Source organism: Sinohyriopsis cumingii, unplaced genomic scaffold (genome assembly GCF_028554795.1).
Source record: "Sinohyriopsis cumingii isolate HCF-2022 unplaced genomic scaffold, ASM2855479v2 utg001517l, whole genome shotgun sequence".
In the NCBI taxonomy this organism is placed as follows: domain Eukaryota; kingdom Metazoa; phylum Mollusca; class Bivalvia; order Unionida; family Unionidae; genus Sinohyriopsis; species Sinohyriopsis cumingii.
The window spans coordinates 488,580-508,379 of record NW_028316009.1 but is presented as its reverse complement, the minus strand read 5'-3'; the positions used below and the strand labels follow the sequence as shown (position 1 = coordinate 508,379).

The window sequence follows — 19,800 nt, the reverse complement described above, 5'->3', positions numbered from 1 at the left end:
GCTGCTGATACAGAAGTAACTGGTGATGCAGATGATCTCTACAATGAGACTTATGATGAAGCTGTCACTGCTTTTGATAAGGACAACAAGCTTGCTGTATTAACGAAGTTGTTCCTGTTATTTGAAGATATTGTTTCTCTCTCTCTCTCTCTCTCTCTCTCTCTCTCTCTCTCTCTCTCTCTACTGCAGAGAAGTTCTGTGAAAATAAAACTTGATTTTCGTCGAATCCAGTAAGCATGTTTCCATTTATTTCTCTTTCTTTCTTTCTTTCTCTCACAAATATGCTGGATCGCTGTTACTCAAAGATATTTCACACGTTCGTTGTGAGATGGCTCTTTGAAAGTTGTTTGTTGTAGGGTTTAATGCCATTTTTCAGCACAAGATAGGCTATGCATGGCAGGCAATATAAATGGTGGAGGAAGAACCCGGGAGAAGAAAAATGAACGGAAAGAACTCCCGACCCATGATAACATACTGGCAAGCTTTCTCTGATAACCACATGGGCCAAATCCGAAACTCAAACACACGCAGACAGGTGAGATGGCCGCGATCCGTAATGGTGGGCTATTTAGACCACCCGGGGTACCCACCCCTTGAAAGAGCAGTGTAAGAAATAATAACATTATCGATTGGCACGTGCTAATCAGAGACATCCAGACTAATTTTGTCATAAGCTTGAGATTATTGGTTATTTTTAATTGAATTATCAGGGGTTAGCGCGAACGCAGACCCCCACACTAATAAATAACGACCCCGAGTCACCCACATTTGGGGTGATCGCAGGTTTCAGCCCAACCGAAGTGCAATGGAAAGGCCTCATCCTGGGGAAACCGCCTAGCTGATCACGGTACTCCCTGGTCCAGGTAAGTATGATTTCTTGACGTTTACTGACGTTTATCAACTGACATTTGTGTCTGGAGTAGGAAGTGTGCCTCTAAGTAATGAAAATAAATTAAAACGATTCAGGGCCATGGTACTGCTGATGTCTTAGTATTCCGAATAACTTTATAGCTTATGTTTCAACATTACAAAAGTAACTGAAATGTCTTCAAATAGTCCTTTATTTGCAATTTCAGTTTCTTTTACGGTGGATATATGCTATATAGGTTTGCTCGGACGGCAGGGGATAGTTTCGTATATTGGCCCCTGGCAAATTTCTTAACTTGAGGCAACGGTGCGTATTTTTCAGCTATTATGGTTTTTTAATTAAATATATGGATACATTTTTCAATTCCGCGTTTCGGGCTTGTCTTGTTCTTGAAACTGATATCAGCCATTGACCTCCCATAGTTACTTCACAGCAAGTTGACAGTGAAATAGCAATAGTCGTCTAGCAAGAACTATGGTCAATCACATCCAGCTGTTTAGTACACAATGCTTTCCCGAACTGTTACGTAGGGAAAGGGATTGTGTTTGCACTGGCAAGATCGCTTGGTGTCATAAATGAAAAATGCAGGTATAAATTTGAGGTTGCAGTGCATCAACCTCTTTTGCTATGAACCACTGCAAATCGACTTGTCAGGTCAAAGGAATACTACTATTTGTTTCCTCTGTTTTATTAAATTTGAAATCTTTGTGCCACTGATTGGCCAGCTACGCTTCGCCGTACTCCGAGTCTAGAAGCTTTGGATTGTTGAAAGTGCTGCTGATACAGAAGTAACTGGTGATGCAGATGATCTCTACAATGAGACTTATGATGAAGCTGTCACTGCTTTTGATAAGGACAACAAGCTTGCTGTATTAACGAAGTTGTTCCTGTTATTTGAAGATATTGTTTCTCTCTCTCTCTCTCTCTCTCTCTCTACTGCAGAGAAGTTCTGTGAAAATAAAACTTGATTTTCGTCGAATCCAGTAAGCATGTTTCCATTTATTTCTCTTTCTTTCTTTCTTTCTCTCACAAATATGCTGGATCGCTGTTACTCAAAGATATTTCACACGTTCGTTGTGAGATGGCTCTTTGAAAGTTGTTTGTTGTAGGGTTTAATGCCATTTTTCAGCACAAGATAGGCTATGCATGGCAGGCAATATAAATGGTGGAGGAAGAACCCGGGAGAAGAAAAATGAACGGAAAGAACTCCCGACCCATGATAACATACTGGCAAGCTTTCTCTGATAACCACATGGGCCAAATCCGAAACTCAAACACACGCAGACAGGTGAGATGGCCGCGATCCGTAATGGTGGGCTATTTAGACCACCCGGGGTACCCACCCCTTGAAAGAGCAGTGTAAGAAATAATAACATTATCGATTGGCACGTGCTAATCAGAGACATCCAGACTAATTTTGTCATAAGCTTGAGATTATTGGTTATTTTTAATTGAATTATCAGGGGTTAGCGCGAACGCAGACCCCCACACTAATAAATAACGACCCCGAGTCACCCACATTTGGGGTGATCGCAAGTTTCAGCCCAACCGAAGTGCAATGGAAAGGCCTCATCCTGGGGAAACCGCCTAGCTGATCACGGTACTCCCTGGTCCAGGTAAGTATGATTTCTTGACGTTTACTGACGTTTATCAACTGACATTTGTGTCTGGAGTAGGAAGTGTGCCTCTAAGTAATGAAAATAAATTAAAACGATTCAGGGCCATGGTACTGCTGATGTCTTAGTATTCCGAATAACTTTATAGCTTATGTTTCAACATTACAAAAGTAACTGAAATGTCTTCAAATAGTCCTTTATTTGCAATTTCAGTTTCTTTTACGGTGGATATATGCTATATAGGTTTGCTCGGACGGCAGGGGATAGTTTCGTATATTGGCCCCTGGCAAATTTCTTAACTTGAGGCAACGGTGCGTATTTTTCAGCTATTATGGTTTTTTAATTAAATATATGGATACATTTTTCAATTCCGCGTTTCGGGCTTGTCTTGTTCTTGAAACTGATATCAGCCATTGACCTCCCATAGTTACTTCACAGCAAGTTGACAGTGAAATAGCAATAGTCGTCTACCAAGAACTATGGTCAATCACATCCAGCTGTTTAGTACACAATGCTTTCCCGAACTGTTGCGTAGGGAAAGGGATTGTGTTTGCACTGGCAAGATCGCTTGGTGTCATAAATGAAAAATGCAGGTATAAATTTGAGGTTGCAGTGCATCAACCTCTTTTGCTATGAACCACTGCAAATCGACTTGTCAGGTCAAAGGAATACTACTATTTGTTTCCTCTGTTTTATTAAATTTGAAATCTTTGTGCCACTGATTGGCCAGCTACGCTTCGCCGTACTCCGAGTCTAGAAGCTTTGGATTGTTGAAAGTGCTGCTGATACAGAAGTAACTGGTGATGCAGATGATCTCTACAATGAGACTTATGATGAAGCTGTCACTGCTTTTGATAAGGACAACAAGCTTGCTGTATTAACGAAGTTGTTCCTGTTATTTGAAGATATTGTTTCTCTCTCTCTCTCTCTCTCTCTCTCTCTCTCTCTCTCTCTCTCTACTGCAGAGAAGTTCTGTGAAAATAAAACTTGATTTTCGTCGAATCCAGTAAGCATGTTTCCATTTATTTCTCTTTCTTTCTTTCTTTCTCTCACAAATATGCTGGATCGCTGTTACTCAAAGATATTTCACACGTTCGTTGTGAGATGGCTCTTTGAAAGTTGTTTGTTGTAGGGTTTAATGCCATTTTTCAGCACAAGATAGGCTATGCATGGCAGGCAATATAAATGGTGGAGGAAGAACCCGGGAGAAGAAAAATGAACGGAAAGAACTCCCGACCCATGATAACATACTGGCAAGCTTTCTCTGATAACCACATGGGCCAAATCCGAAACTCAAACACACGCAGACAGGTGAGATGGCCGCGATCCGTAATGGTGGGCTATTTAGACCACCCGGGGTACCCACCCCTTGAAAGAGCAGTGTAAGAAATAATAACATTATCGATTGGCACGTGCTAATCAGAGACATCCAGACTAATTTTGTCATAAGCTTGAGATTATTGGTTATTTTTAATTGAATTATCAGGGGTTAGCGCGAACGCAGACCCCCACACTAATAAATAACGACCCCGAGTCACCCACATTTGGGGTGATCGCAGGTTTCAGCCCAACCGAAGTGCAATGGAAAGGCCTCATCCTGGGGAAACCGCCTAGCTGATCACGGTACTCCCTGGTCCAGGTAAGTATGATTTCTTGACGTTTACTGACGTTTATCAACTGACATTTGTGTCTGGAGTAGGAAGTGTGCCTCTAAGTAATGAAAATAAATTAAAACGATTCAGGGCCATGGTACTGCTGATGTCTTAGTATTCCGAATAACTTTATAGCTTATGTTTCAACATTACAAAAGTAACTGAAATGTCTTCAAATAGTCCTTTATTTGCAATTTCAGTTTCTTTTACGGTGGATATATGCTATATAGGTTTGCTCGGACGGCAGGGGATAGTTTCGTATATTGGCCCCTGGCAAATTTCTTAACTTGAGGCAACGGTGCGTATTTTTCAGCTATTATGGTTTTTTAATTAAATATATGGATACATTTTTCAATTCCGCGTTTCGGGCTTGTCTTGTTCTTGAAACTGATATCAGCCATTGACCTCCCATAGTTACTTCACAGCAAGTTGACAGTGAAATAGCAATAGTCGTCTAGCAAGAACTATGGTCAATCACATCCAGCTGTTTAGTACACAATGCTTTCCCGAACTGTTACGTAGGGAAAGGGATTGTGTTTGCACTGGCAAGATCGCTTGGTGTCATAAATGAAAAATGCAGGTATAAATTTGAGGTTGCAGTGCATCAACCTCTTTTGCTATGAACCACTGCAAATCGACTTGTCAGGTCAAAGGAATACTACTATTTGTTTCCTCTGTTTTATTAAATTTGAAATCTTTGTGCCACTGATTGGCCAGCTACGCTTCGCCGTACTCCGAGTCTAGAAGCTTTGGATTGTTGAAAGTGCTGCTGATACAGAAGTAACTGGTGATGCAGATGATCTCTACAATGAGACTTATGATGAAGCTGTCACTGCTTTTGATAAGGACAACAAGCTTGCTGTATTAACGAAGTTGTTCCTGTTATTTGAAGATATTGTTTCTCTCTCTCTCTCTCTCTCTCTCTCTCTCTCTCTCTCTACTGCAGAGAAGTTCTGTGAAAATAAAACTTGATTTTCGTCGAATCCAGTAAGCATGTTTCCATTTATTTCTCTTTCTTTCTTTCTTTCTCTCACAAATATGCTGGATCGCTGTTACTCAAAGATATTTCACACGTTCGTTGTGAGATGGCTCTTTGAAAGTTGTTTGTTGTAGGGTTTAATGCCATTTTTCAGCACAAGATAGGCTATGCATGGCAGGCAATATAAATGGTGGAGGAAGAACCCGGGAGAAGAAAACTGAACGGAAAGAACTCCCGACCCATGATAACATACTGGCAAGCTTTCTCTGATAACCACATGGGCCAAATCCGAAACTCAAACACACGCAGACAGGTGAGATGGCCGCGATCCGTAATGGTGGGCTATTTAGACCACCCGGGGTACCCACCCCTTGAAAGAGCAGTGTAAGAAATAATAACATTATCGATTGGCACGTGCTAATCAAAGACATCCAGACTAATTTTGTCATAAGCTTGAGATTATTGGTTATTTTTAATTGAATTATCAGGGGTTAGCGCGAACGCAGACCCCCACACTAATAAATAACGACCCCGAGTCACCCACATTTGGGGTGATCGCAGGTTTCAGCCCAACCGAAGTGCAATGGAAAGGCCTCATCCTGGGGAAACCGCCTAGCTGATCACGGTACTCCCTGGTCCAGGTAAGTATGATTTCTTGACGTTTACTGACGTTTATCAACTGACATTTGTGTCTGGAGTAGGAAGTGTGCCTCTAAGTAATGAAAATAAATTAAAACGATTCAGGGCCATGGTACTGCTGATGTCTTAGTATTCCGAATAACTTTATAGCTTATGTTTCAACATTACAAAAGTAACTGAAATGTCTTCAAATAGTCCTTTATTTGCAATTTCAGTTTCTTTTACGGTGGATATATGCTATATAGGTTTGCTCGGACGGCAGGGGATAGTTTCGTATATTGGCCCCTGGCAAATTTCTTAACTTGAGGCAACGGTGCGTATTTTTCAGCTATTATGGTTTTTTAATTAAATATATGGATACATTTTTCAATTCCGCGTTTCGGGCTTGTCTTGTTCTTGAAACTGATATCAGCCATTGACCTCCCATAGTTACTTCACAGCAAGTTGACAGTGAAATAGCAATAGTCGTCTAGCAAGAACTATGGTCAATCACATCCAGCTGTTTAGTACACAATGCTTTCCCGAACTGTTACGTAGGGAAAGGGATTGTGTTTGCACTGGCAAGATCGCTTGGTGTCATAAATGAAAAATGCAGGTATAAATTTGAGGTTGCAGTGCATCAACCTCTTTTGCTATGAACCACTGCAAATCGACTTGTCAGGTCAAAGGAATACTACTATTTGTTTCCTCTGTTTTATTAAATTTGAAATCTTTGTGCCACTGATTGGCCAGCTACGCTTCGCCGTACTCCGAGTCTAGAAGCTTTGGATTGTTGAAAGTGCTGCTGATACAGAAGTAACTGGTGATGCAGATGATCTCTACAATGAGACTTATGATGAAGCTGTCACTGCTTTTGATAAGGACAACAAGCTTGCTGTATTAACGAAGTTGTTCCTGTTATTTGAAGATATTGTTTCTCTCTCTCTCTCTCTCTCTCTCTCTCTCTCTCTCTCTCTCTCTATTGCAGAGAAGTTCTGTGAAAATAAAACTTGATTTTCGTCGAATCCAGTAAGCATGTTTCCATTTATTTCTCTTTCTTTCTTTCTTTCTCTCACAAATATGCTGGATCGCTGTTACTCAAAGATATTTCACACGTTCGTTGTGAGATGGCTCTTTGAAAGTTGTTTGTTGTAGGGTTTAATGCCATTTTTCAGCACAAGATAGGCTATGCATGGCAGGCAATATAAATGGTGGAGGAAGAACCCGGGAGAAGAAAACTGAACGGAAAGAACTCCCGACCCATGATAACATACTGGCAAGCTTTCTCTGATAACCACATGGGCCAAATCCGAAACTCAAACACACGCAGACAGGTGAGATGGCCGCGATCCGTAATGGTGGGCTATTTAGACCACCCGGGGTACCCACCCCTTGAAAGAGCAGTGTAAGAAATAATAACATTATCGATTGGCACGTGCTAATCAAAGACATCCAGACTAATTTTGTCATAAGCTTGAGATTATTGGTTATTTTTAATTGAATTATCAGGGGTTAGCGCGAACGCAGACCCCCACACTAATAAATAACGACCCCGAGTCACCCACATTTGAGGTGATCGCAGGTTTCAGCCCAACCGAAGTGCAATGGAAAGGCCTCATCCTGGGGAAACCGCCTAGCTGATCACGGTACTCCCTGGTCCAGGTAAGTATGATTTCTTGACGTTTACTGACGTTTATCAACTGACATTTGTATCTGGAGTAGGAAGTGTGCCTCTAAGTAATGAAAATAAATTAAAACGATTCAGGGCCATGGTACTGCTGATGTCTTAGTATTCCGAATAACTTTATAGCTTATGTTTCAACATTACAAAAGTAACTGAAATGTCTTCAAATAGTCCTTTATTTGCAATTTCAGTTTCTTTTACGGTGGATATATGCTATATAGGTTTGCTCGGACGGCAGGGGATAGTTTCGTATATTGGCCCCTGGCAAATTTCTTAACTTGAGGCAACGGTGCGTATTTTTCAGCTATTATGGTTTTTTAATTAAATATATGGATACATTTTTCAATTCCGCGTTTCGGGCTTGTCTTGTTCTTGAAACTGATATCAGCCATTGACCTCCCATAGTTACTTCACAGCAAGTTGACAGTGAAATAGCAATAGTCGTCTAGCAAGAACTATGGTCAATCACATCCAGCTGTTTAGTACACAATGCTTTCCCGAACTGTTACGTAGGGAAAGGGATTGTGTTTGCACTGGCAAGATCGCTTGGTGTCATAAATGAAAAATGCAGGTATAAATTTGAGGTTGCAGTGCATCAACCTCTTTTGCTATGAACCACTGCAAATCGACTTGTCAGGTCAAAGGAATACTACTATTTGTTTCCTCTGTTTTATTAAATTTGAAATCTTTGTGCCACTGATTGGCCAGCTACGCTTCGCCGTACTCCGAGTCTAGAAGCTTTGGATTGTTGAAAGTGCTGCTGATACAGAAGTAACTGGTGATGCAGATGATCTCTACAATGAGACTTATGATGAAGCTGTCACTGCTTTTGATAAGGACAACAAGCTTGCTGTATTAACGAAGTTGTTCCTGTTATTTGAAGATATTGTTTCTCTCTCTCTCTCTCTCTCTCTCTCTCTCTCTCTCTCTACTGCAGAGAAGTTCTGTGAAAATAAAACTTGATTTTCGTCGAATCCAGTAAGCATGTTTCCATTTATTTCTCTTTCTTTCTTTCTTTCTCTCACAAATATGCTGGATCGCTGTTACTCAAAGATATTTCACACGTTCGTTGTGAGATGGCTCTTTGAAAGTTGTTTGTTGTAGGGTTTAATGCCATTTTTCAGCACAAGATAGGCTATGCATGGCAGGCAATATAAATGGTGGAGGAAGAACCCGGGAGAAGAAAAATGAACGGAAAGAACTCCCGACCCATGATAACATACTGGCAAGCTTTCTCTGATAACCACATGGGCCAAATCCGAAACTCAAACACACGCAGACAGGTGAGATGGCCGCGATCCGTAATGGTGGGCTATTTAGACCACCCGGGGTACCCACCCCTTGAAAGAGCAGTGTAAGAAATAATAACATTATCGATTGGCACGTGCTAATCAGAGACATCCAGACTAATTTTGTCATAAGCTTGAGATTATTGGTTATTTTTAATTGAATTATCAGGGGTTAGCGCGAACGCAGACCCCCACACTAATAAATAACGACCCCGAGTCACCCACATTTGGGGTGATCGCAGGTTTCAGCCCAACCGAAGTGCAATGGAAAGGCCTCATCCTGGGGAAACCGCCTAGCTGATCACGGTACTCCCTGGTCCAGGTAAGTATGATTTCTTGACGTTTACTGACGTTTATCAACTGACATTTGTGTCTGGAGTAGGAAGTGTGCCTCTAAGTAATGAAAATAAATTAAAACGATTCAGGGCCATGGTACTGCTGATGTCTTAGTATTCCGAATAACTTTATAGCTTATGTTTCAACATTACAAAAGTAACTGAAATGTCTTCAAATAGTCCTTTATTTGCAATTTCAGTTTCTTTTACGGTGGATATATGCTATATAGGTTTGCTCGGACGGCAGGGGATAGTTTCGTATATTGGCCCCTGGCAAATTTCTTAACTTGAGGCAACGGTGCGTATTTTTCAGCTATTATGGTTTTTTAATTAAATATATGGATACATTTTTCAATTCCGCGTTTCGGGCTTGTCTTGTTCTTGAAACTGATATCAGCCATTGACCTCCCATAGTTACTTCACAGCAAGTTGACAGTGAAATAGCAATAGTCGTCTAGCAAGAACTATGGTCAATCACATCCAGCTGTTTAGTACACAATGCTTTCCCGAACTGTTACGTAGGGAAAGGGATTGTGTTTGCACTGGCAAGATCGCTTGGTGTCATAAATGAAAAATGCAGGTATAAATTTGAGGTTGCAGTGCATCAACCTCTTTTGCTATGAACCACTGCAAATCGACTTGTCAGGTCAAAGGAATACTACTATTTGTTTCCTCTGTTTTATTAAATTTGAAATCTTTGTGCCACTGATTGGCCAGCTACGCTTCGCCGTACTCCGAGTCTAGAAGCTTTGGATTGTTGAAAGTGCTGCTGATACAGAAGTAACTGGTGATGCAGATGATCTCTACAATGAGACTTATGATGAAGCTGTCACTGCTTTTGATAAGGACAACAAGCTTGCTGTATTAACGAAGTTGTTCCTGTTATTTGAAGATATTGTTTCTCTCTCTCTCTCTCTCTCTCTCTACTGCAGAGAAGTTCTGTGAAAATAAAACTTGATTTTCGTCGAATCCAGTAAGCATGTTTCCATTTATTTCTCTTTCTTTCTTTCTTTCTCTCACAAATATGCTGGATCGCTGTTACTCAAAGATATTTCACACGTTCGTTGTGAGATGGCTCTTTGAAAGTTGTTTGTTGTAGGGTTTAATGCCATTTTTCAGCACAAGATAGGCTATGCATGGCAGGCAATATAAATGGTGGAGGAAGAACCCGGGAGAAGAAAAATGAACGGAAAGAACTCCCGACCCATGATAACATACTGGCAAGCTTTCTCTGATAACCACATGGGCCAAATCCGAAACTCAAACACACGCAGACAGGTGAGATGGCCGCGATCCGTAATGGTGGGCTATTTAGACCACCCGGGGTACCCACCCCTTGAAAGAGCAGTGTAAGAAATAATAACATTATCGATTGGCACGTGCTAATCAGAGACATCCAGACTAATTTTGTCATAAGCTTGAGATTATTGGTTATTTTTAATTGAATTATCAGGGGTTAGCGCGAACGCAGACCCCCACACTAATAAATAACGACCCCGAGTCACCCACATTTGGGGTGATCGCAAGTTTCAGCCCAACCGAAGTGCAATGGAAAGGCCTCATCCTGGGGAAACCGCCTAGCTGATCACGGTACTCCCTGGTCCAGGTAAGTATGATTTCTTGACGTTTACTGACGTTTATCAACTGACATTTGTGTCTGGAGTAGGAAGTGTGCCTCTAAGTAATGAAAATAAATTAAAACGATTCAGGGCCATGGTACTGCTGATGTCTTAGTATTCCGAATAACTTTATAGCTTATGTTTCAACATTACAAAAGTAACTGAAATGTCTTCAAATAGTCCTTTATTTGCAATTTCAGTTTCTTTTACGGTGGATATATGCTATATAGGTTTGCTCGGACGGCAGGGGATAGTTTCGTATATTGGCCCCTGGCAAATTTCTTAACTTGAGGCAACGGTGCGTATTTTTCAGCTATTATGGTTTTTTAATTAAATATATGGATACATTTTTCAATTCCGCGTTTCGGGCTTGTCTTGTTCTTGAAACTGATATCAGCCATTGACCTCCCATAGTTACTTCACAGCAAGTTGACAGTGAAATAGCAATAGTCGTCTACCAAGAACTATGGTCAATCACATCCAGCTGTTTAGTACACAATGCTTTCCCGAACTGTTGCGTAGGGAAAGGGATTGTGTTTGCACTGGCAAGATCGCTTGGTGTCATAAATGAAAAATGCAGGTATAAATTTGAGGTTGCAGTGCATCAACCTCTTTTGCTATGAACCACTGCAAATCGACTTGTCAGGTCAAAGGAATACTACTATTTGTTTCCTCTGTTTTATTAAATTTGAAATCTTTGTGCCACTGATTGGCCAGCTACGCTTCGCCGTACTCCGAGTCTAGAAGCTTTGGATTGTTGAAAGTGCTGCTGATACAGAAGTAACTGGTGATGCAGATGATCTCTACAATGAGACTTATGATGAAGCTGTCACTGCTTTTGATAAGGACAACAAGCTTGCTGTATTAACGAAGTTGTTCCTGTTATTTGAAGATATTGTTTCTCTCTCTCTCTCTCTCTCTCTCTCTCTCTCTCTCTCTCTCTCTCTACTGCAGAGAAGTTCTGTGAAAATAAAACTTGATTTTCGTCGAATCCAGTAAGCATGTTTCCATTTATTTCTCTTTCTTTCTTTCTTTCTCTCACAAATATGCTGGATCGCTGTTACTCAAAGATATTTCACACGTTCGTTGTGAGATGGCTCTTTGAAAGTTGTTTGTTGTAGGGTTTAATGCCATTTTTCAGCACAAGATAGGCTATGCATGGCAGGCAATATAAATGGTGGAGGAAGAACCCGGGAGAAGAAAAATGAACGGAAAGAACTCCCGACCCATGATAACATACTGGCAAGCTTTCTCTGATAACCACATGGGCCAAATCCGAAAATCAAACACACGCAGACAGGTGAGATGGCCGCGATCCGTAATGGTGGGCTATTTAGACCACCCGGGGTACCCACCCCTTGAAAGAGCAGTGTAAGAAATAATAACATTATCGATTGGCACGTGCTAATCAGAGACATCCAGACTAATTTTGTCATAAGCTTGAGATTATTGGTTATTTTTAATTGAATTATCAGGGGTTAGCGCGAACGCAGACCCCCACACTAATAAATAACGACCCCGAGTCACCCACATTTGGGGTGATCGCAGGTTTCAGCCCAACCGAAGTGCAATGGAAAGGCCTCATCCTGGGGAAACCGCCTAGCTGATCACGGTACTCCCTGGTCCAGGTAAGTATGATTTCTTGACGTTTACTGACGTTTATCAACTGACATTTGTGTCTGGAGTAGGAAGTGTGCCTCTAAGTAATGAAAATAAATTAAAACGATTCAGGGCCATGGTACTGCTGATGTCTTAGTATTCCGAATAACTTTATAGCTTATGTTTCAACATTACAAAAGTAACTGAAATGTCTTCAAATAGTCCTTTATTTGCAATTTCAGTTTCTTTTACGGTGGATATATGCTATATAGGTTTGCTCGGACGGCAGGGGATAGTTTCGTATATTGGCCCCTGGCAAATTTCTTAACTTGAGGCAACGGTGCGTATTTTTCAGCTATTATGGTTTTTTAATTAAATATATGGATACATTTTTCAATTCCGCGTTTCGGGCTTGTCTTGTTCTTGAAACTGATATCAGCCATTGACCTCCCATAGTTACTTCACAGCAAGTTGACAGTGAAATAGCAATAGTCGTCTAGCAAGAACTATGGTCAATCACATCCAGCTGTTTAGTACACAATGCTTTCCCGAACTGTTACGTAGGGAAAGGGATTGTGTTTGCACTGGCAAGATCGCTTGGTGTCATAAATGAAAAATGCAGGTATAAATTTGAGGTTGCAGTGCATCAACCTCTTTTGCTATGAACCACTGCAAATCGACTTGTCAGGTCAAAGGAATACTACTATTTGTTTCCTCTGTTTTATTAAATTTGAAATCTTTGTGCCACTGATTGGCCAGCTACGCTTCGCCGTACTCCGAGTCTAGAAGCTTTGGATTGTTGAAAGTGCTGCTGATACAGAAGTAACTGGTGATGCAGATGATCTCTACAATGAGACTTATGATGAAGCTGTCACTGCTTTTGATAAGGACAACAAGCTTGCTGTATTAACGAAGTTGTTCCTGTTATTTGAAGATATTGTTTCTCTCTCTCTCTCTCTCTCTCTCTCTCTCTCTCTCTCTACTGCAGAGAAGTTCTGTGAAAATAAAACTTGATTTTCGTCGAATCCAGTAAGCATGTTTCCATTTATTTCTCTTTCTTTCTTTCTTTCTCTCACAAATATGCTGGATCGCTGTTACTCAAAGATATTTCACACGTTCGTTGTGAGATGGCTCTTTGAAAGTTGTTTGTTGTAGGGTTTAATGCCATTTTTCAGCACAAGATAGGCTATGCATGGCAGGCAATATAAATGGTGGAGGAAGAACCCGGGAGAAGAAAACTGAACGGAAAGAACTCCCGACCCATGATAACATACTGGCAAGCTTTCTCTGATAACCACATGGGCCAAATCCGAAACTCAAACACACGCAGACAGGTGAGATGGCCGCGATCCGTAATGGTGGGCTATTTAGACCACCCGGGGTACCCACCCCTTGAAAGAGCAGTGTAAGAAATAATAACATTATCGATTGGCACGTGCTAATCAAAGACATCCAGACTAATTTTGTCATAAGCTTGAGATTATTGGTTATTTTTAATTGAATTATCAGGGGTTAGCGCGAACGCAGACCCCCACACTAATAAATAACGACCCCGAGTCACCCACATTTGGGGTGATCGCAGGTTTCAGCCCAACCGAAGTGCAATGGAAAGGCCTCATCCTGGGGAAACCGCCTAGCTGATCACGGTACTCCCTGGTCCAGGTAAGTATGATTTCTTGACGTTTACTGACGTTTATCAACTGACATTTGTGTCTGGAGTAGGAAGTGTGCCTCTAAGTAATGAAAATAAATTAAAACGATTCAGGGCCATGGTACTGCTGATGTCTTAGTATTCCGAATAACTTTATAGCTTATGTTTCAACATTACAAAAGTAACTGAAATGTCTTCAAATAGTCCTTTATTTGCAATTTCAGTTTCTTTTACGGTGGATATATGCTATATAGGTTTGCTCGGACGGCAGGGGATAGTTTCGTATATTGGCCCCTGGCAAATTTCTTAACTTGAGGCAACGGTGCGTATTTTTCAGCTATTATGGTTTTTTAATTAAATATATGGATACATTTTTCAATTCCGCGTTTCGGGCTTGTCTTGTTCTTGAAACTGATATCAGCCATTGACCTCCCATAGTTACTTCACAGCAAGTTGACAGTGAAATAGCAATAGTCGTCTAGCAAGAACTATGGTCAATCACATCCAGCTGTTTAGTACACAATGCTTTCCCGAACTGTTACGTAGGGAAAGGGATTGTGTTTGCACTGGCAAGATCGCTTGGTGTCATAAATGAAAAATGCAGGTATAAATTTGAGGTTGCAGTGCATCAACCTCTTTTGCTATGAACCACTGCAAATCGACTTGTCAGGTCAAAGGAATACTACTATTTGTTTCCTCTGTTTTATTAAATTTGAAATCTTTGTGCCACTGATTGGCCAGCTACGCTTCGCCGTACTCCGAGTCTAGAAGCTTTGGATTGTTGAAAGTGCTGCTGATACAGAAGTAACTGGTGATGCAGATGATCTCTACAATGAGACTTATGATGAAGCTGTCACTGCTTTTGATAAGGACAACAAGCTTGCTGTATTAACGAAGTTGTTCCTGTTATTTGAAGATATTGTTTCTCTCTCTCTCTCTCTCTCTCTCTCTCTCTCTCTCTCTCTCTCTCTACTGCAGAGAAGTTCTGTGAAAATAAAACTTGATTTTCGTCGAATCCAGTAAGCATGTTTCCATTTATTTCTCTTTCTTTCTTTCTTTCTCTCACAAATATGCTGGATCGCTGTTACTCAAAGATATTTCACACGTTCGTTGTGAGATGGCTCTTTGAAAGTTGTTTGTTGTAGGGTTTAATGCCATTTTTCAGCACAAGATAGGCTATGCATGGCAGGCAATATAAATGGTGGAGGAAGAACCCGGGAGAAGAAAACTGAACGGAAAGAACTCCCGACCCATGATAACATACTGGCAAGCTTTCTCTGATAACCACATGGGCCAAATCCGAAACTCAAACACACGCAGACAGGTGAGATGGCCGCGATCCGTAATGGTGGGCTATTTAGACCACCCGGGGTACCCACCCCTTGAAAGAGCAGTGTAAGAAATAATAACATTATCGATTGGCACGTGCTAATCAAAGACATCCAGACTAATTTTGTCATAAGCTTGAGATTATTGGTTATTTTTAATTGAATTATCAGGGGTTAGCGCGAACGCAGACCCCCACACTAATAAATAACGACCCCGAGTCACCCACATTTGAGGTGATCGCAGGTTTCAGCCCAACCGAAGTGCAATGGAAAGGCCTCATCCTGGGGAAACCGCCTAGCTGATCACGGTACTCCCTGGTCCAGGTAAGTATGATTTCTTGACGTTTACTGACGTTTATCAACTGACATTTGTATCTGGAGTAGGAAGTGTGCCTCTAAGTAATGAAAATAAATTAAAACGATTCAGGGCCATGGTACTGCTGATGTCTTAGTATTCCGAATAACTTTATAGCTTATGTTTCAACATTACAAAAGTAACTGAAATGTCTTCAAATAGTCCTTTATTTGCAATTTCAGTTTCTTTTACGGTGGATATATGCTATATAGGTTTGCTCGGACGGCAGGGGATAGTTTCGTATATTGGCCCCTGGCAAATTTCTTAACTTGAGGCAACGGTGCGTATTTTTCAGCTATTATGGTTTTTTAATTAAATATATGGATACATTTTTCAATTCCGCGTTTCGGGCTTGTCTTGTTCTTGAAACTGATATCAGCCATTGACCTCCCATAGTTACTTCACAGCAAGTTGACAGTGAAATAGCAATAGTCGTCTAGCAAGAACTATGGTCAATCACATCCAGCTGTTTAGTACACAATGCTTTCCCGAACTGTTACGTAGGGAAAGGGATTGTGTTTGCACTGGCAAGATCGCTTGGTGTCATAAATGAAAAATGCAGGTATAAATTTGAGGTTGCAGTGCATCAACCTCTTTTGCTATGAACCACTGCAAATCGACTTGTCAGGTCAAAGGAATACTACTATTTGTTTCCTCTGTTTTATTAAATTTGAAATCTTTGTGCCACTGATTGGCCAGCTACGCTTCGCCGTACTCCGAGTCTAGAAGCTTTGGATTGTTGAAAGTGCTGCTGATACAGAAGTAACTGGTGATGCAGATGATCTCTACAATGAGACTTATGATGAAGCTGTCACTGCTTTTGATAAGGACAACAAGCTTGCTGTATTAACGAAGTTGTTCCTGTTATTTGAAGATATTGTTTCTCTCTCTCTCTCTCTCTCTCTCTCTCTCTCTCTCTCTACTGCAGAGAAGTTCTGTGAAAATAAAACTTGATTTTCGTCGAATCCAGTAAGCATGTTTCCATTTATTTCTCTTTCTTTCTTTCTTTCTCTCACAAATATGCTGGATCGCTGTTACTCAAAGATATTTCACACGTTCGTTGTGAGATGGCTCTTTGAAAGTTGTTTGTTGTAGGGTTTAATGCCATTTTTCAGCACAAGATAGGCTATGCATGGCAGGCAATATAAATGGTGGAGGAAGAACCCGGGAGAAGAAAACTGAACGGAAAGAACTCCCGACCCATGATAACATACTGGCAAGCTTTCTCTGATAACCACATGGGCCAAATCCGAAACTCAAACACACGCAGACAGGTGAGATGGCCGCGATCCGTAATGGTGGGCTATTTAGACCACCCGGGGTACCCACCCCTTGAAAGAGCAGTGTAAGAAATAATAACATTATCGATTGGCACGTGCTAATCAGAGACATCCAGACTAATTTTGTCATAAGCTTGAGATTATTGGTTATTTTTAATTGAATTATCAGGGGTTAGCGCGAACGCAGACCCCCACACTAATAAATAACGACCCCGAGTCACCCACATTTGGGGTGATCGCAGGTTTCAGCCCAACCGAAGTGCAATGGAAAGGCCTCATCCTGGGGAAACCGCCTAGCTGATCACGGTACTCCCTGGTCCAGGTAAGTATGATTTCTTGACGTTTACTGACGTTTATCAACTGACATTTGTGTCTGGAGTAGGAAGTGTGCCTCTAAGTAATGAAAATAAATTAAAACGATTCAGGGCCATGGTACTGCTGATGTCTTAGTATTCCGAATAACTTTATAGCTTATGTTTCAACATTACAAAAGTAACTGAAATGTCTTCAAATAGTCCTTTATTTGCAATTTCAGTTTCTTTTACGGTGGATATATGCTATATAGGTTTGCTCGGACGGCAGGGGATAGTTTCGTATATTGGCCCCTGGCAAATTTCTTAACTTGAGGCAACGGTGCGTATTTTTCAGCTATTATGGTTTTTTAATTAAATATATGGATACATTTTTCAATTCCGCGTTTCGGGCTTGTCTTGTTCTTGAAACTGATATCAGCCATTGACCTCCCATAGTTACTTCACAGCAAGTTGACAGTGAAATAGCAATAGTCGTCTAGCAAGAACTATGGTCAATCACATCCAGCTGTTTAGTACACAATGCTTTCCCGAACTGTTACGTAGGGAAAGGGATTGTGTTTGCACTGGCAAGATCGCTTGGTGTCATAAATGAAAAATGCAGGTATAAATTTGAGGTTGCAGTGCATCAACCTCTTTTGCTATGAACCACTGCAAATCGACTTGTCAGGTCAAAGGAATACTACTATTTGTTTCCTCTGTTTTATTAAATTTGAAATCTTTGTGCCACTGATTGGCCAGCTACGCTTCGCCGTACTCCGAGTCTAGAAGCTTTGGATTGTTGAAAGTGCTGCTGATACAGAAGTAACTGGTGATGCAGATGATCTCTACAATGAGACTTATGATGAAGCTGTCACTGCTTTTGATAAGGACAACAAGCTTGCTGTATTAACGAAGTTGTTCCTGTTATTTGAAGATATTGTTTCTCTCTCTCTCTCTCTCTCTCTCTCTCTCTCTCTCTACTGCAGAGAAGTTCTGTGAAAATAAAACTTGATTTTCGTCGAATCCAGTAAGCATGTTTCCATTTATTTCTCTTTCTTTCTTTCTTTCTCTCACAAATATGCTGGATCGCTGTTACTCAAAGATATTTCACACGTTCGTTGTGAGATGGCTCTTTGAAAGTTGTTTGTTGTAGGGTTTAATGCCATTTTTCAGCACAAGATAGGCTATGCATGGCAGGCAATATAAATGGTGGAGGAAGAACCCGGGAGAAGAAAACTGAACGGAAAGAACTCCCGACCCATGATAACATACTGGCAAGCTTTCTCTGATAACCACATGGGCCAAATCCGAAACTCAAACACACGCAGACAGGTGAGATGGCCGCGATCCGTAATGGTGGGCTATTTAGACCACCCGGGGTACCCACCCCTTGAAAGAGCAGTGTAAGAAATAATAACATTATCGATTGGCACGTGCTAATCAGAGACATCCAGACTAATTTTGTCATAAGCTTGAGATTATTGGTTATTTTTAATTGAATTATCAGGGGTTAGCGCGAACGCAGACCCCCACACTAATAAATAACGACCCCGAGTCACCCACATTTGGGGTGATCGCAGGTTTCAGCCCAACCGAAGTGCAATGGAAAGGCCTCATCCTGGGGAAACCGCCTAGCTGATCACGGTACTCCCTGGTCCAGGTAAGTATGATTTCTTGACGTTTACTGACGTTTATCAACTGACATTTGTGTCTGGAGTAGGAAGTGTGCCTCTAAGTAATGAAAATAAATTAAAACGATTCAGGGCCATGGTACTGCTGATGTCTTAGTATTCCGAATAACTTTATAGCTTATGTTTCAACATTACAAAAGTAACTGAAATGTCTTCAAATAGTCCTTTATTTGCAATTTCAGTTTCTTTTACGGTGGATATATGCTATATAGGTTTGCTCGGACGGCAGGGGATAGTTTCGTATATTGGCCCCTGGCAAATTTCTTAACTTGAGGCAACGGTGCGTATTTTTCAGCTATTATGGTTTTTTAATTAAATATATGGATACATTTTTCAATTCCGCGTTTCGGGCTTGTCTTGTTCTTGAAACTGATATCAGCCATTGACCTCCCATAGTTACTTCACAGCAAGTTGACAGTGAAATAGCAATAGTCGTCTAGCAAGAACTATGGTCAATCACATCCAGCTGTTTAGTACACAATGCTTTCCCGAACTGTTACGTAGGGAAAGGGATTGTGTTTGCACTGGCAAGATCGCTTGGTGTCATACATGAAAAATGCAGGTATAAATTTGAGGTTGCAGTGCATCAACCTCTTTTGCTATGAACCACTGCAAATCGACTTGTCAGGTCAAAGGAATACTACTATTTGTTTCCTCTGTTTTATTAAATTTGAAATCTTTGTGCCACTGATTGGCCAGCTACGCTTCGCCGTACTCCGAGTCTAGAAGCTTTGGATTGTTGAAAGTGCTGCTGATACAGAAGTAACTGGTGATGCAGATGATCTCTACAATGAGACTTATGATGAAGCTGTCACTGCTTTTGATAAGGACAACAAGCTTGCTGTATTAACGAAGTTGTTCCTGTTATTTGAAGATATTGTTTCTCTCTCTCTCTCTCTCTCTCTCTCTCTCTCTCTCTCTCTCTCTCTCTCTCTCTACTGCA

The 19,800-nt window shown here is 41.0% G+C and overlaps 12 non-coding genes across 12 annotated transcripts; all 12 read right to left on the bottom strand.

The window, feature by feature from the left end:
• Nucleotides 1–707: 707 nt before the first annotated feature.
• Nucleotides 708–871, bottom strand: LOC149772155 (U1 spliceosomal RNA). The gene has a single exon (XR_016417739.1). It is a non-coding gene; the product is annotated as a U1 spliceosomal RNA (small nuclear RNA).
• A 1,457-nt stretch (nucleotides 872–2,328) lies between these two features.
• On the bottom strand, nucleotides 2,329–2,492 carry LOC149772154 (U1 spliceosomal RNA). Its single transcript, XR_016417906.1, has one exon. It is a non-coding gene; the product is annotated as a U1 spliceosomal RNA (small nuclear RNA).
• Nucleotides 2,493–3,967: 1,475 nt separating this feature from the next.
• On the bottom strand, nucleotides 3,968–4,131 carry LOC149772153 (U1 spliceosomal RNA). Its single transcript, XR_016417738.1, has one exon. It is a non-coding gene; the product is annotated as a U1 spliceosomal RNA (small nuclear RNA).
• A 1,469-nt stretch (nucleotides 4,132–5,600) lies between these two features.
• LOC149772152 (U1 spliceosomal RNA) lies at nucleotides 5,601–5,764 on the bottom strand. The gene has a single exon (XR_016417737.1). It is a non-coding gene; the product is annotated as a U1 spliceosomal RNA (small nuclear RNA).
• Nucleotides 5,765–7,239: 1,475 nt separating this feature from the next.
• LOC149772151 (U1 spliceosomal RNA) lies at nucleotides 7,240–7,403 on the bottom strand. Its single transcript, XR_016417909.1, has one exon. It is a non-coding gene; the product is annotated as a U1 spliceosomal RNA (small nuclear RNA).
• A 1,469-nt stretch (nucleotides 7,404–8,872) lies between these two features.
• On the bottom strand, nucleotides 8,873–9,036 carry LOC149772150 (U1 spliceosomal RNA). The gene has a single exon (XR_016417735.1). It is a non-coding gene; the product is annotated as a U1 spliceosomal RNA (small nuclear RNA).
• Nucleotides 9,037–10,491: 1,455 nt separating this feature from the next.
• LOC149772149 (U1 spliceosomal RNA) lies at nucleotides 10,492–10,655 on the bottom strand. Its single transcript, XR_016417905.1, has one exon. It is a non-coding gene; the product is annotated as a U1 spliceosomal RNA (small nuclear RNA).
• Nucleotides 10,656–12,132: 1,477 nt separating this feature from the next.
• On the bottom strand, nucleotides 12,133–12,296 carry LOC149772148 (U1 spliceosomal RNA). Its single transcript, XR_016417734.1, has one exon. It is a non-coding gene; the product is annotated as a U1 spliceosomal RNA (small nuclear RNA).
• A 1,469-nt stretch (nucleotides 12,297–13,765) lies between these two features.
• On the bottom strand, nucleotides 13,766–13,929 carry LOC149772147 (U1 spliceosomal RNA). Its single transcript, XR_016417733.1, has one exon. It is a non-coding gene; the product is annotated as a U1 spliceosomal RNA (small nuclear RNA).
• A 1,477-nt stretch (nucleotides 13,930–15,406) lies between these two features.
• On the bottom strand, nucleotides 15,407–15,570 carry LOC149772146 (U1 spliceosomal RNA). The gene has a single exon (XR_016417908.1). It is a non-coding gene; the product is annotated as a U1 spliceosomal RNA (small nuclear RNA).
• Nucleotides 15,571–17,039: 1,469 nt separating this feature from the next.
• LOC149772145 (U1 spliceosomal RNA) lies at nucleotides 17,040–17,203 on the bottom strand. The gene has a single exon (XR_016417732.1). It is a non-coding gene; the product is annotated as a U1 spliceosomal RNA (small nuclear RNA).
• Nucleotides 17,204–18,670: 1,467 nt separating this feature from the next.
• Nucleotides 18,671–18,834, bottom strand: LOC149772144 (U1 spliceosomal RNA). Its single transcript, XR_016417731.1, has one exon. It is a non-coding gene; the product is annotated as a U1 spliceosomal RNA (small nuclear RNA).
• Between the last annotated feature and the right edge of the window lie 966 nt (nucleotides 18,835–19,800).